Genomic DNA, 12,796 nt, shown 5'->3' with positions numbered 1-12,796 from the left:
AGCCAATTTTCCTACTTTATAGATGAGAAAAACTGACAATAAAAGTGATTTATCCAAGGGGCGCCTGGGTGGCTCAGTTGGTTAAGCGTCCAACTCTTGATTTCAGCTCAGGTCATGACCTCAGGGTTGTGAGATCAAGCCCCACACTGGGCCCCACACCGGGCTCTACACTGGATGTGAAGCCTGCTTAAAATTCTCTCTCACCCTCTCCCCCTGCCCCTCGCCCACGCCCCTGCCCCACTCGCACTCCCTCTCTGTCTCTGAATTAAGAAAAAAAAAAAAGTGATTTATCCAAGATTATTTAGGTCCTAATCTTGTTCATTCATTCATTCAGTAGACATTAAAGGAGTACCCACTATATGCCAGGGGCTTTTTTGGGTGCTAGAAAAATAGCAGGGAACAAGAAAGACAAGTTCTCCCATTGTTATGGTGTCCACATTCTCTTGGGGAAGACAGACAGTAAACAAATAAAAGGAACATGATTGGTGCTATGAAGAAACTAAAACAGACTAAGGAGGTAGCAAGTGATGGCACACGAGGGAGCACTATTTTAGAAAGAGTTGTCAGGAAAAGCTTGGTTAGAGTACAATGTGTGAGCAGGCCCATGGACTAGGAAGCGTGAGGCAGGCAAAGATGTGGAGGAAGAGCACAAGAAAGAGAAAACAGCAAATGTGAGGACCCTGAGACAGAAGGGCCCTGGCATGCCGGAGAAATGGCACAGGCCAGTCTGGTTATAGGGTGGTGGGCATGGGGCTGAGCTCTGTGATGTCAGAAGCCTGGAATCCACTCAGGAGGAAGGCCGACCACAAGGGTCCCCACAAAGGGAGGCCAGTTCATTTCATGGCTCCCATAGGAAAGGCCCCTCATTCATTTGCTTCTATTTGTCTCTGGGAAATAAGAAGTGAGATTCTCAACACAAAGGAGGTGAGAGTTGGCATTTTGAAGGAAGTGGAGGTTTGAAACAGTATTTTGAAGTGAAGGCAGGTATATTCACAAAGGACATGTGGTAAAACTGCAGTACTGAGATTTGTCATCATAAATGCAAAGTCAGCACAGTTGTGTGTGCAATTTCTCCAGCCACATTTAGCTACTCGGGTGTCCCTCCAGGGTAAGTAGAGAGCTGGAGTTCTGACAGGAAAATGCAATGGAAAGAGAACAGAGAAGAGGGCACCATCCATACAAGGATATGTGTTTGTATCAATTACCATGAACTCTGAGCTTGAGAAGGGCAATGGACAGGTGGTGGAGTCCATGGACTGAAAGTTCCCCTGGGACTGAAGAGTACTGAAGAGGCGGTACTGAAAACGGAGGATATAGTGATTAGAAAGGCAAGGCCTGAAATCAAGATTTTAGAGGAGTAACAGTTACAGGTATTGGTGAGGAGTAGGGTCTAACGAAGAAAATAGATGGCACCTATTAAAAGGCACATTTTAAAAGGTAAGCAGTGGCCAGGTCAGTGAGTGGTACAGTGGGATATTATAGAAGCGTCAGACACAGCCTATGGCCACATGAATACAAAATGCTCTTGGCAAGACAGTCCCATAACCAGGTAACAATAGCCAATAATGTCACATTGAGTAATACAGAATCCTAACTTTACATAGGGATAAGAGTTTAGCAATAGTTTTCATGAATAAATATGCTTTCTGTGGCACATGTAATATTATGTATGCTGGTTTATTCTCCTTATTTTATAAATGAGGACACTGAGGTTCAAAAAGAAACAAAGGCACTTGCCCAGAGCCCAACAGTTAAAGAGAGGAAAACTAAAACCCCCACTTCTGTCCTCTGCTTTCCGGTCCAGCTCTCTTCTGACTCAACCACAGAATCGGACACAGTATCACCAGATCATAGTCTGAGGTCAGACCATCAGGTTCAAACCCAGCTCCCCCCCTCACTAGCTAGATAACCTTGAGCAAATGACTTACACTCACGGTGCCTCAGATTTATCCCCTCTAAAGGGGAGATAATATAGCGCCTATCTCAAAGGGTGAGCAATGAATAAAATAAAGCTTGAAAAGTGCTTAAAGCCTCACCTGGTCTACAATAAGTGCTCAATAATTGTCAGAGGTTACTCTAATAAAGTGAAAAGCTTTATGACGTCTGCTACAAGCACAGCTATCTCCCCACTCAGACGCCCTCATGGACAACTGGAAGCAATGCCACCTGCCCCGCCCGCCCCCCCCCCCCCCCGTTCTGCCTCTTAGAGGCTTCATGGATGACTGGGGACTTGAGCAGGTGTTGAAGGGCAACCAGGGATCCTCAGACTTAGGTTCGTGGAAGGATGCAGGGAGAGCTCGTCACATTGGATAACAGCGTGAACGAGAAACTGGAAGGGGGTTTGATGAGGACATATTCAAGATACAGTGAGGAAACCAGGCATCTGAGAAAGGCTGAGTCCTAAAAGGCCCTGGGACTCGGGAGAAGTTAGTTCTAGGATGGGAACTTTCTCAGACTTCTCTCCTCTTTCAGATGCTTCCAGGGAAAACAGAAAGTAATGCTGCTTGCCCTCTCCACTCTCTGTTCTGCTTCTCTTTTGGTGCCCTCTGTAGAGCAGAGAGTCATTCTACATAAACACTGAGCCCAAAAGAATCCATCTGAAATGGTTTCCTAGTGAACCGAGTCCATCGGAAGTTAGAGAAGCATCAAGGCGACTAGGGCAGGAGCTGTTCATCTCAAGTTGAATTGACGTCCATTTTAATGCCCTGTGTATTCCCCATCACCCAGATTGGGAGATGAAGAAAAATAGTGTGTGAAAATAATGTTGGATTTAACTTCAATGAGAGTAAGAAGATTCTGAATGATAGCAGACACTCTGTACTTAACTGACCCTATTATGAGCAGCTATTGAAGAATTTTCAGGATAATGAGCTATCTCATCTTCCATATAACAAGCCGTGGGTGGATTGCTCAGATATGACAGCCTTAAAAAAAAAACCCACAGATACCAATGCCCCCCCCATAATAAAAAAAATCACACTGAGGATGGGGCTACTTCTTGAACTAGGTTCTTTGTCATCAGGGCTCTCAGGTTTCATGAAGGCATAGCCAGGGTGGTATTTGTCCTACCAGCCACACCTTCCCAGTCCTGCCTACCCTGGAGTTGCTGTGCTCCCGACATTTGCCACCTAGGTAAAATCTGCCTTCAACAATTCCACCCCTTTCAGTAATCTCTATTTCGCCAGCAAGGGACCCACCCGAACAACATCCTCCTCAGAATTGAGCCCAAAATGGCCATCCTTGATGTAATATTTATGTATTTATTCACAGAAAAGCATTTATGGAGCATCTTTTATGTGTTCAGCATTGAATGAGACAAATATAGTTCCTGTCCTCCCAAAGCTCGCATGGAAGACAGATGTTAAATTGACAAGCGCAGTAAGATATGGTTAAGCGTTATGGTCAGGGCAGGACAGGATGTACAGCAGTACCCAGAACAGAGGGACCCAGGCTTCCCTGCCAGGGTCAGGGACAGGCCAGGGAACCCGTATGCTCAAATACCTGATATTCAGTGTATGTGCACACACATACTCAGAAGCACACACATCATCCCTGAAAATCATGAGCCCTATATTTCAGGACCTCGTGCAGGTCCTTAAGAAGAGAACTTGCTGCACAGCTCGGTGAACAGGAAGCACCAGGATGGAGCCCTTCTTTCACATCTGCCAGTTCACTGCTGTGCAAACTTGTGCAATATACTCAGCCTTTCTTAGTCTTCCTCTCTTCCTCTGAATGAAGGAATCCAGAGAGATGACCCCTTGTTCAACAACGTTTATAAAATCCACAACCCTAGGGGCACCTGGGTGGCTCAGTGGTTGAGCGTCTGCCTTTGGCTCAGGTCATGATCCCAGGGTCCTGGGACTGAGCCCCACAGCAGGCTCCCTGCTCTGCGGGAAGTCTGCTTCTCCCTCTCCCACTCCCCCTGCTTGTGTTCCCTCTCTCTCTCTGTCTCTCTCTGTCAAATAAATAAAACCTTAAAAAAAAAGAAAAAAATCCACAACCCTTGAGGGCTTGGGAGAGAGAGTTAATACCTCTGCCTGGGCCACGACCCCTACACCAAGCTCTTCTCAACCCTCAAAGTTCCTCCCAACCAGCCCTCTGTGAACAAAGTTCTCAACTTTACTTTTGAAGCGAGACTGTTTCATTACTTAGTCAGCTGAATGTTATAGGGCACCTACTTTATAAGACCTTCGTGGAAGATGCAAAAGAGCATGAGCCATGGGTCCCGCCCTCAAGTTGCTTATGCTCAACTGGAGGAAGGTAATTTAGCGAAGTTACAACTGCGTGTAGATGACAAAAAGCCAGAGTGGACCACAAAGCCATGCCAGTGTGGTATCAGAGACCAGTGTGACTATTCTCTGCCTGTCTGATGCCCCTACACTCTACTGAATATATCAACTTGCAGAGAGCACTACCATTCTTCAGGAACCCCAAGAACCTCTGTCCCCAGCTCTGTCTCAACTTTGGCACTGTTGATATTTTGAGCCAGATGATTCTTTGTTGTGGGGGCTGTCCTGTGTATTGTAGGATGTTTAGCAGCACCCCTGGCCTCCACCCACTAGATGTCAGTAGAACCCCCCCAAACCCAAAACCCATCTCCAGACACTCCAAGTCTCCTAGAGGACAAAATCACCTACAATACACAAAGAGAAAACAGAAAACTTTCCAAAAAGTCAAAAAGAACTAACCATTTTAGATACACGAATGCAAAACTTCCCGAAGACACTGAGGAGTTTTGTGTTTTGAAAAGCTCCTCCCTGCTGCTCTCAGGTTGCTTCCCTCTCCCTTGCAGCAAAAATATTTCAACTACCCAATTATATCCTGCATTCAGAATGGTAATTGAGGGCAGGTAGGAAAGTAACGTATGGAGTCAAATGTAAAAGGTTTTTTTTGACCAGAAAATAACTTTGTCTCTGTGACTTCCAAAAGTCACCCATTCAGCCTGCCTGGTGGCTGAGAACAGTGTTAGCCGGCCAGAAAGGCATCAGTGACCAAGTTATTCCAGCCCATTACCCCAATCCACCAGGCAATGCTCGTCAGAGAAGAAATCATTAGGGGACAGGAGGGAGGTAGGAGCACTAAGCAAACCTTGGACATTTGTCCATTAATAAGCACTTTCACCAATGACTTCAAAAAAGAGTTTTAGGAGTGGGGATTAAGAAAATTAGCAACCGTAACAGCAAAGGAAAAAGACACTTTTTCTTTAAGAAGACTTAAGAAACTGCCCTCTGCTACCAGCATTCCCTTCTATTTTCATTATTTCTTTCCTTTATTATCTCTTAAATAGATTATCTGAAACAATCACATTTATTAATAACACATATGTAACTTATAAAGCATAATATAACAAATATTTGTGAATTCCCATCCAATTAAAAAGTTAGAATCTTATGATTAACCTTCACCTACTTGGAAATATACCTCTCCTCTCCTTTCTCCACCTTCCTCTCCTCCTCCAAATATAATCAAACTCCTAATTTTTACTGTTTTAAGTGTGGTTTTACCACAAATGTGTGTAAGCTGAAGCTCGCTGTGTTTGCTCTTGAGAACCAAAAACATGGTATCATACCACATGTGGTTTTCTGAAACTCACTGTTTTTACTCAATATTATTTTGTAAGATTTATCCATGTTATAGCATATATTGTATTTCATTGTATAACAGAGTATATTTATCCATCTTCTTGATGATTAGCATTTAAGTAATGCCCATATTTTTTGCTAGGCTGAGAAGGGCAGCTATGAACATTCATGAAAATATGCAAGAGTTTTTCTAGAAGTGGGTTTGCTAGGTCATAGGGTGGGCCAATGTTCACCAGTGCCAAATTATTTTGCAAAGCAGTTGTACCATTAGCAATATAAAAAATTTTATTGACTCACATCCTCTCAAACTTGATTTTGTTTGATTTCTTAAGCTTTTCCAATCTCTAATGGAAATTCATACACTTTTAATCCTTCTCCCAAATTTCTGAACTATAATTACTACAAAAGAGATATGGGCCTTCAATCTTTTCTTACATTTCAAATTAATTCAATTATCCACCACATCTCACCACTATGCTTCCTGTGTTAAGAAGTGAAAACCATAGTCCCTGTCCCCAGGAGTAAAAGAAGGAACATCATCATGCAAATCAGAACAACTAGAGAATGACACCAAATACAGATTCTAAGAAAAAATTAAAAGAATTTGAGAAAATGCAAACCAAAACAACAGAACCAATTTTAACCTATCAAATCATTATTAATTTCTTTTAAATGACAACATTGAAGGTGTCAGGACAAATGTATTCTCATACATGACAACTGGTGGGAATATAAATTGGTAGAATCATTCTATTGGACAATTTGACAAAATTATTTAAACACACTAAAATTTTTTAATATTCCTTGACTCAACTATTCTACTTCTAGAAACTTGTTCTGCAGACATAATCAAGAAAAGTACATAAAGGGGGCGCCTGGATGGCTCAGCTGGTTAAGCCTCTGCCTTCGGCTCAGGTCATGATCTCAGGGTCCTGGGACTGAGCCCCAAGTCGAGCTCCCTGCTCAGTGGGGAGTCTGCTTCTCCGTCTCCCTTTGCCCTTTCCCCCTCCCCACCATGCTTTCTCGCTCTCTCAAATAAATAAAAATTTTTTTTAAAAGTACACAAAGATTTAGGCACAGTCCTATGTGATATAGTAACTATGGATCAAAGACAAAAATGAAGATTACCAAATACCCAACAATGGGGAGATTGGTTAAATGATATTTGTCATAGCTACACAGTGGACACTAGGTGGACAGTTAAGAGTGACACTGTAGAAAGATATTTAGGTGCAAAAGATATCCAAAGTATGTTCTTAGGTAAAAACAAAAAGAAAACAAATAAAAAAACAGTTTACAAAGAAATGTGACTTCAAGTTTCCAAAAAGGAAAAAATATGTGCAAGTGGTATATATGCATAGAAAAAGTTAACAATTTTTATTCAAAGAATCAGATGGTATAAAGCCTGATGTTTTCTGAATTCTAGGACAAATCAGAAAGGGTATAAGTGAAATGAGAGGATTATATTAGCAATGGCTGCATGAAAGAGTGAGACCGTGAGAGAGAGCTTTTCAAGGGTGAACAAAGTGCCATGGGATTCCTCTTTGCAAGGAAAGGGTAGCAACAACGTGAGGGTCTTCACCTGACTAAATTCCACCTTCCCATCAATTTCAGTATCTCTGGGAAAGCAAGGATCCAGCCTACAAAAAGGGTGTTCACCTCTTTAATAGCCCGGGTGAGAGTCACCAGGCCACACCACTCTCCCTATCTGTTCTACAGCACTGCCCACTGGAACATTTAAATGAAGTCAGCTGGCCAACAACCAGCCCAAGTCTTTCAACACATGGGCTGCCTGTTTGAATTATCCAAATCACACCATCACATAGAAGAGCCAAAAATGCCTTCGGTGGCCATTTACTTTGGGTGTATTTGTGTTCAATAAAGGAGGTTTGGTGTAGATTTATGTTCTCTAGACCTGATTATAAATAAAGTGGCCTTTGTCTCCATCAATATAAATATCATAACCCAAATGTATTATAATTTCATAACCAAAACTTGTGTTTAATATTTGTCTGACAGAAAATGAAAGTCACTTGATAAATTTGCTGAGATGGAAGTGAGGGGGGTCCAGAGGGAGGTCTCGAGCTTCCTTCAGAAAGTGACACCAAATAGTCTATAAGATACAGATAAAGACAACAAAGGCATGCAGCAGGGATATTACATATCTACTCAAACCACAGACCTCAGTGAAATCGGTTTCTCCCCCCACAAAAAAATGTACACAGCCTTTCAATTTTGGAAACCCTAAATCAATATAGATATTCTAACATCTTGATTTCCAGAAAGAAACCCTCCTCAAGGAGCAAAGACTCTTGAGACTACTCTTTAAAAGAAATGCATTAAATAGAAAGAAAGGGAAACAGATAGATGCTTCTGCTAGAATTTTCTTCAGCAGGATGTGTTTAAGTCCCCACTTCTAATGCAGAGGCCAATGGAGTTGCCCCCCTACACACACTGACCAGTCAGTGAAACCAAATCCTTTTTTTCAGTGACCACAACATCCACATGATCAAGAGGCAATCACCTCTGCTCCCTAGGTTAAATGAGTATTCTGCAGACATTGGTTCCAAATTCCGCCAGTGGAAACAAATGTGATCAGCATCATTCATCGAAAAGTATCATCTACATACCACTCTGTAAGGGAGGTAGCTGTTCCATGCCACTCAGGAGTGGGGTTCCCTGGCATGGCGGGAAAAACCTCTGCAGCCACTGAGGATATGGAGAGAGACCACTGCTTTACCAGAGTTTGGTTTCTATAGGTCCTATTCTGTGAAGAAAAATAACCAGTTGTACATACCGAAGAGTGACATTAAAATTCACCATCGAAGTCTCACTTGATAATAACAAGGACACTGCAAGAGTCTCTACAAACACACCAGACTTCAAATTAAAGGGTGAGTTTATTGTTGTTAAGGAAAGCATGGATCTCTTTGCATTAGGACTTGGTGAACAATAAATATATTTCCAGGAGAGGTCTCTTAGGCTGATATGCATTCAAGGTATTATCTTTGCTCTGACTGTATGTGCTTCTGGGTGAAAAAATTCTAATTGCACTCCCATTCAAAAATCAACCGTGGGAATAAGGAATCATGCTCATTTTATGCACAGCTGCCCGAAGGCCTTATCCTTAAAACAAATTACAGCACCTCCTATGCGACACACACTCTGAAGCTAATTCTAACCCTACAGCAAAACTCCAAAATTAAACTTTAATCTGTGATCTAAACAATTTGGTGTTTGTGATCAATCTTGGTATTTTTATAAAATGCCAAGGTAATTGTTAGAGCAGAGGAGGACGGAGTTGTCGAACAGCACATTCTGGTAGAACCAAATGAGGCTCGTGGGGCAGGAGCTGGGTGAGGAGACCTGGAGAGAAGACAGGCCTCTGTCAGAGCCAGAGATGAAAAGAGAAGGCAGGCGGATGGCAGGAAGACATGGAGCGAGGGAAGGGGGTAAGGAGAAAAGGATGGAGGGAAGGAGGGAGGGAGGGAAGAAAGAGAAGAAAGAAAGAAATCTTGGTGTGTATCATCCCTCCCTACTCCCTCTTGTCAAAGACTCGGGCAGGCCGCCACTCCATTAAAGCAATCACTTTGGCCCTATTAGCCATATCAGAAATTAAATTTGGTCTCTTGAAACTGTACACTAAGAAGCCAGTGGGGTGAACACAAATTTGACATGATATCTCCACAAGCAAAAGGGCCAGATGACACATTCCGGGGCAGTGAGAAGCCCACCTGGGAAATGTGCCCAGAGAAGAGAGTTCAAAGAGCTTCCAGCGGAAGGTCTGCCTTTCCCCAACTGGCTGCAGAGCCTCTGCGTCCTACAGCAACCTGCTCAGCAGCTCTGATAAGTCAGACAGAATTCATGGGAGATTACCACACAGCTCCTGCCAAGCTGCGCCGCGGCATGGGTAATAGATATGCTCCAGCACTAAATCCTAAAAGGCCCTGCTACATCTGTCAAGCATGCCCTGGAAAAGCACCCTCAGTTCAGATGTTATCACTGCTCTGCCTGCATCAGAAGATTTAGTGTCCACCCTGGAGGTTGCTTTTGCTGCACAGTTTTCAGGGGCAAAACAACAAGGGAGAAAGATGAGAGAAAAAAAGGCAAATTATTCTTGCTTAAAGCAAAAGAAATAAAGTGATGTGCTTGCAGACTAGTTCAGCTCCTCGCCCTGCATCCAGAAGGTCCCAAATCCCACATTAAGGAGGTACTGATGTTCTAAGCTGATTAGCTAGGACGGTTAGAGTCCCTGGACTGTGACATCATGTAGATGATCTTCTATAGAGCGACTCTTTCCCAAGGAAAGCTAAACAACAAACCCAGCAGGGATCCATAGGCAAGAGATAGAAGATGTAAGCTTTTGATAATTAACTTTAAAACAGGTTCGAGAAAAAGCTGTTCTGATATAAAATGAACTTTTCAGAGCATTTGCTTAGGAAAAGGAAAAAAAAAATTAAACCCCTCCAAACGGTTGTACTTCCCACTAACCATGTTTCCAGATGCAGCTTCTGTTTGTTCAAAATATATTTTAAGCACTACTTTGGACATTTTGTTCATTATGAGCAAAGAAGAGTGTTACATTTATATGTATTTTTAAAGTGTAGAAAAAATATATATATATCTATACACACTCTCAGCGTTTTAAGCACAGGAAGTCCACATATTAACTGCCTGTTTTCTCACCAGAGCCTATAATGAATCCAAGAGGAAGACAGGGGAGTCCTAATCTGACCCACCATCTTGGTTTTCTGGAAACTGCTCACACTCATAACCCAGGCTGAGTGCCCAGGGCTCCTGGTAACTGGCGTGTGTCTACAGGTCTGGAGAGGTATATGCAAGATGGTAGCATCTAGCAGCCCATCTAGTTGTAGGCTCCTGTGGTACCTGCCCACTTATGGAGGTGGACACACAAGCTGAGGGGCCGGGCTGACCTAGAAGAGGACACTGAGTGGATATTTGGGCTCTGAATCAGAAGGTAGAAGCCTGGTCTCATCCCAGGATAGAAGATGGATCTGAACCACATCTATGAGTATCATGCTTTGCTAAAAATATCAAAAACTTCTTGGAAAAAAAAATGAGTTTTCCTAATAATACCATGTGATATCTTTATGTGAACCATGTGCCTGCTCCTAAAAACAAACTCAGGGAGAAAACCAAGAATTGACCACAGGATTTCAGCTTCTGGGCTCAATGATCTTCTCATTGAAAGACTAAAAGGAGCCTCGTTTTTAGCCGGAATTCTCAAAGCTGACAGTGTTAGGTGTCTTCTTTAATGTTCTTGACAGCCCTGACAGCAGGTAATCTCACTATCCCTGTTCAGAAGAGAAAACTGAGGCTCAGAGACTTGAAGTGATTTGCTCAGAATCACACAGCTCATCTTTGTTCTATTACTTGAAGTCATCCACCAGCTCTGGGTGGTTACATTAAGTCCTTTATCAGATCTTTTTAATCGTTGGAATGGATTGATATTTATTTCCGAGTTGGATGTTTGGAGTGCTTGCTGAAAACTGGGAAGTACATTTTGCCAAGAAGTTGTTTTCAGGAGCCCACAAAAGCCAACCATGAACAGGACTCCTTGGTCTTTCCAGGAGCTGAGGGTGACAGCAACTCTCTGAGCCCCTGACAGCCCACCACCAAGAAACAGGAGAGGTAGTGACTGAAGTTAGGAGCTGCTTCAAATCAATGATAAAGTGTTGCCTCCTTCTGACCTTCCTCACCCACACCTCCTAGACACCATCATGGGCAAGGTGTGGCTCATCCCTGAGCACTGAGCTCACAGGCATCCTTGTCAGAGAGCACTGGTTTGGGGTGTTTATGATCAGAGTTCAATTAGCCTAAGGGGAAATTAAACAATTGGCTGGCAGCTCACTGATTAGCAATTATTTTCCAAGAAAGTTGGTAGAGCCGTGGTGACTGCTGAGCCCCAAATCCCCATGGCCTCTTAGTGACTGTATAAAAAAGCTCCCATCCCTCTGTGTTTCCCCAAACAAGCTGCAGCTCTAATAACAAACATTCCAGCCTTAGGTTCTCGTCTTTGTACCCTCCGGTGCCCCCACTTCTCCCTAAATCAAGTTCAGTATGCCATATACTACGGTCACTGAATTATCATTCAGCTCTTTCCTCAAACCCACCACCCAGAAGAGATAAACTGATGGTCTCGTCCCAGGATAGAAGATGGATCTGAACCAGCATCTCTAGGCTCTCACCCTGTATAATACCAGACACATGTGGCTAAAGAGCCACAGGCCTGTGAGAGCCAGCTCCCCTCCCAGTGACATGGACCTGAGCCACATGAGATTGAACCTGGGTGGCAGACCCTGGTCATCTAGGTCATGACTCTGATATTAACAGATCTGGTATGAATCCCACCTCTGCCACTTACCATTTAGGCAAGTAAATTCATTCTGAATCTTAATGCCCTCATCTGTAAAATGGAATAATAAAAGTACCCATCTCAGAAGGCTGTAATGAGGATTAAGTTGGACAGTACATGGAAATGACTCAGCACACAATGTCCAGCATAGAATAAGAGCTTAATAAATGGCACCTGGTATTGCTGCTCAGATTTCATTACAATTTACCATTACAAGCTCATTAACACTAATCTGCTAACCTAGTTGAACACTTTTTCTTTTTTGTCAACTGGATGACTGTAAGGAAGACTTTTGGAACTAGTTAAATACCTAATCTGATCAACAGGCAGCTAAAAATGACTGTCTTCTTGACCTCATATCTCTCTTTCCTGCATATCTTTAGAATATCTATGGTGCGTGACTCTTACACCTATAGCCTGGCACTGCTGTGGAACTTTTTCACACATGGGCTTCTAATGAGACAATATCTCTTCGAATGTGAAGGTACTGTTTTAAACTTGTGGACATCTTCCTCAATATCTGGCACAGTGTCTGGTACTTGACTGTCACTCAGTAAATATCACAGGATGGAAATATAAATGAAGGCAAGTGTAAGAATTCCTTTCGTGAAAGATACGGTAAGTCCATTGTGTATCATACTGTTGTGTTGACTTGTTTTATGTCTCTTACAGACATGGGCCTTGATCAGAGGAAATCCTCTTTTATAAGCCACCATCACCAACATTCAGCACAGATTCAAGCACATAAGTACTCCATATAAACACATAATATATTCATGATTGGACAACTGATTAATTTTACTCCTGAGAGAAATTCCAAAGTGTAGGTGCTTAAAAG

Source organism: Phoca vitulina, unplaced genomic scaffold (genome assembly GCF_004348235.1).
Source record: "Phoca vitulina isolate PV1807 unplaced genomic scaffold, GSC_HSeal_1.0 scaffold12, whole genome shotgun sequence".
Taxonomy (NCBI): Eukaryota; Metazoa; Chordata; class Mammalia; order Carnivora; family Phocidae; genus Phoca; species Phoca vitulina.
The sequence above is the reverse complement of the archived record's forward strand: the minus strand, read 5'-3'. Positions refer to the sequence as shown.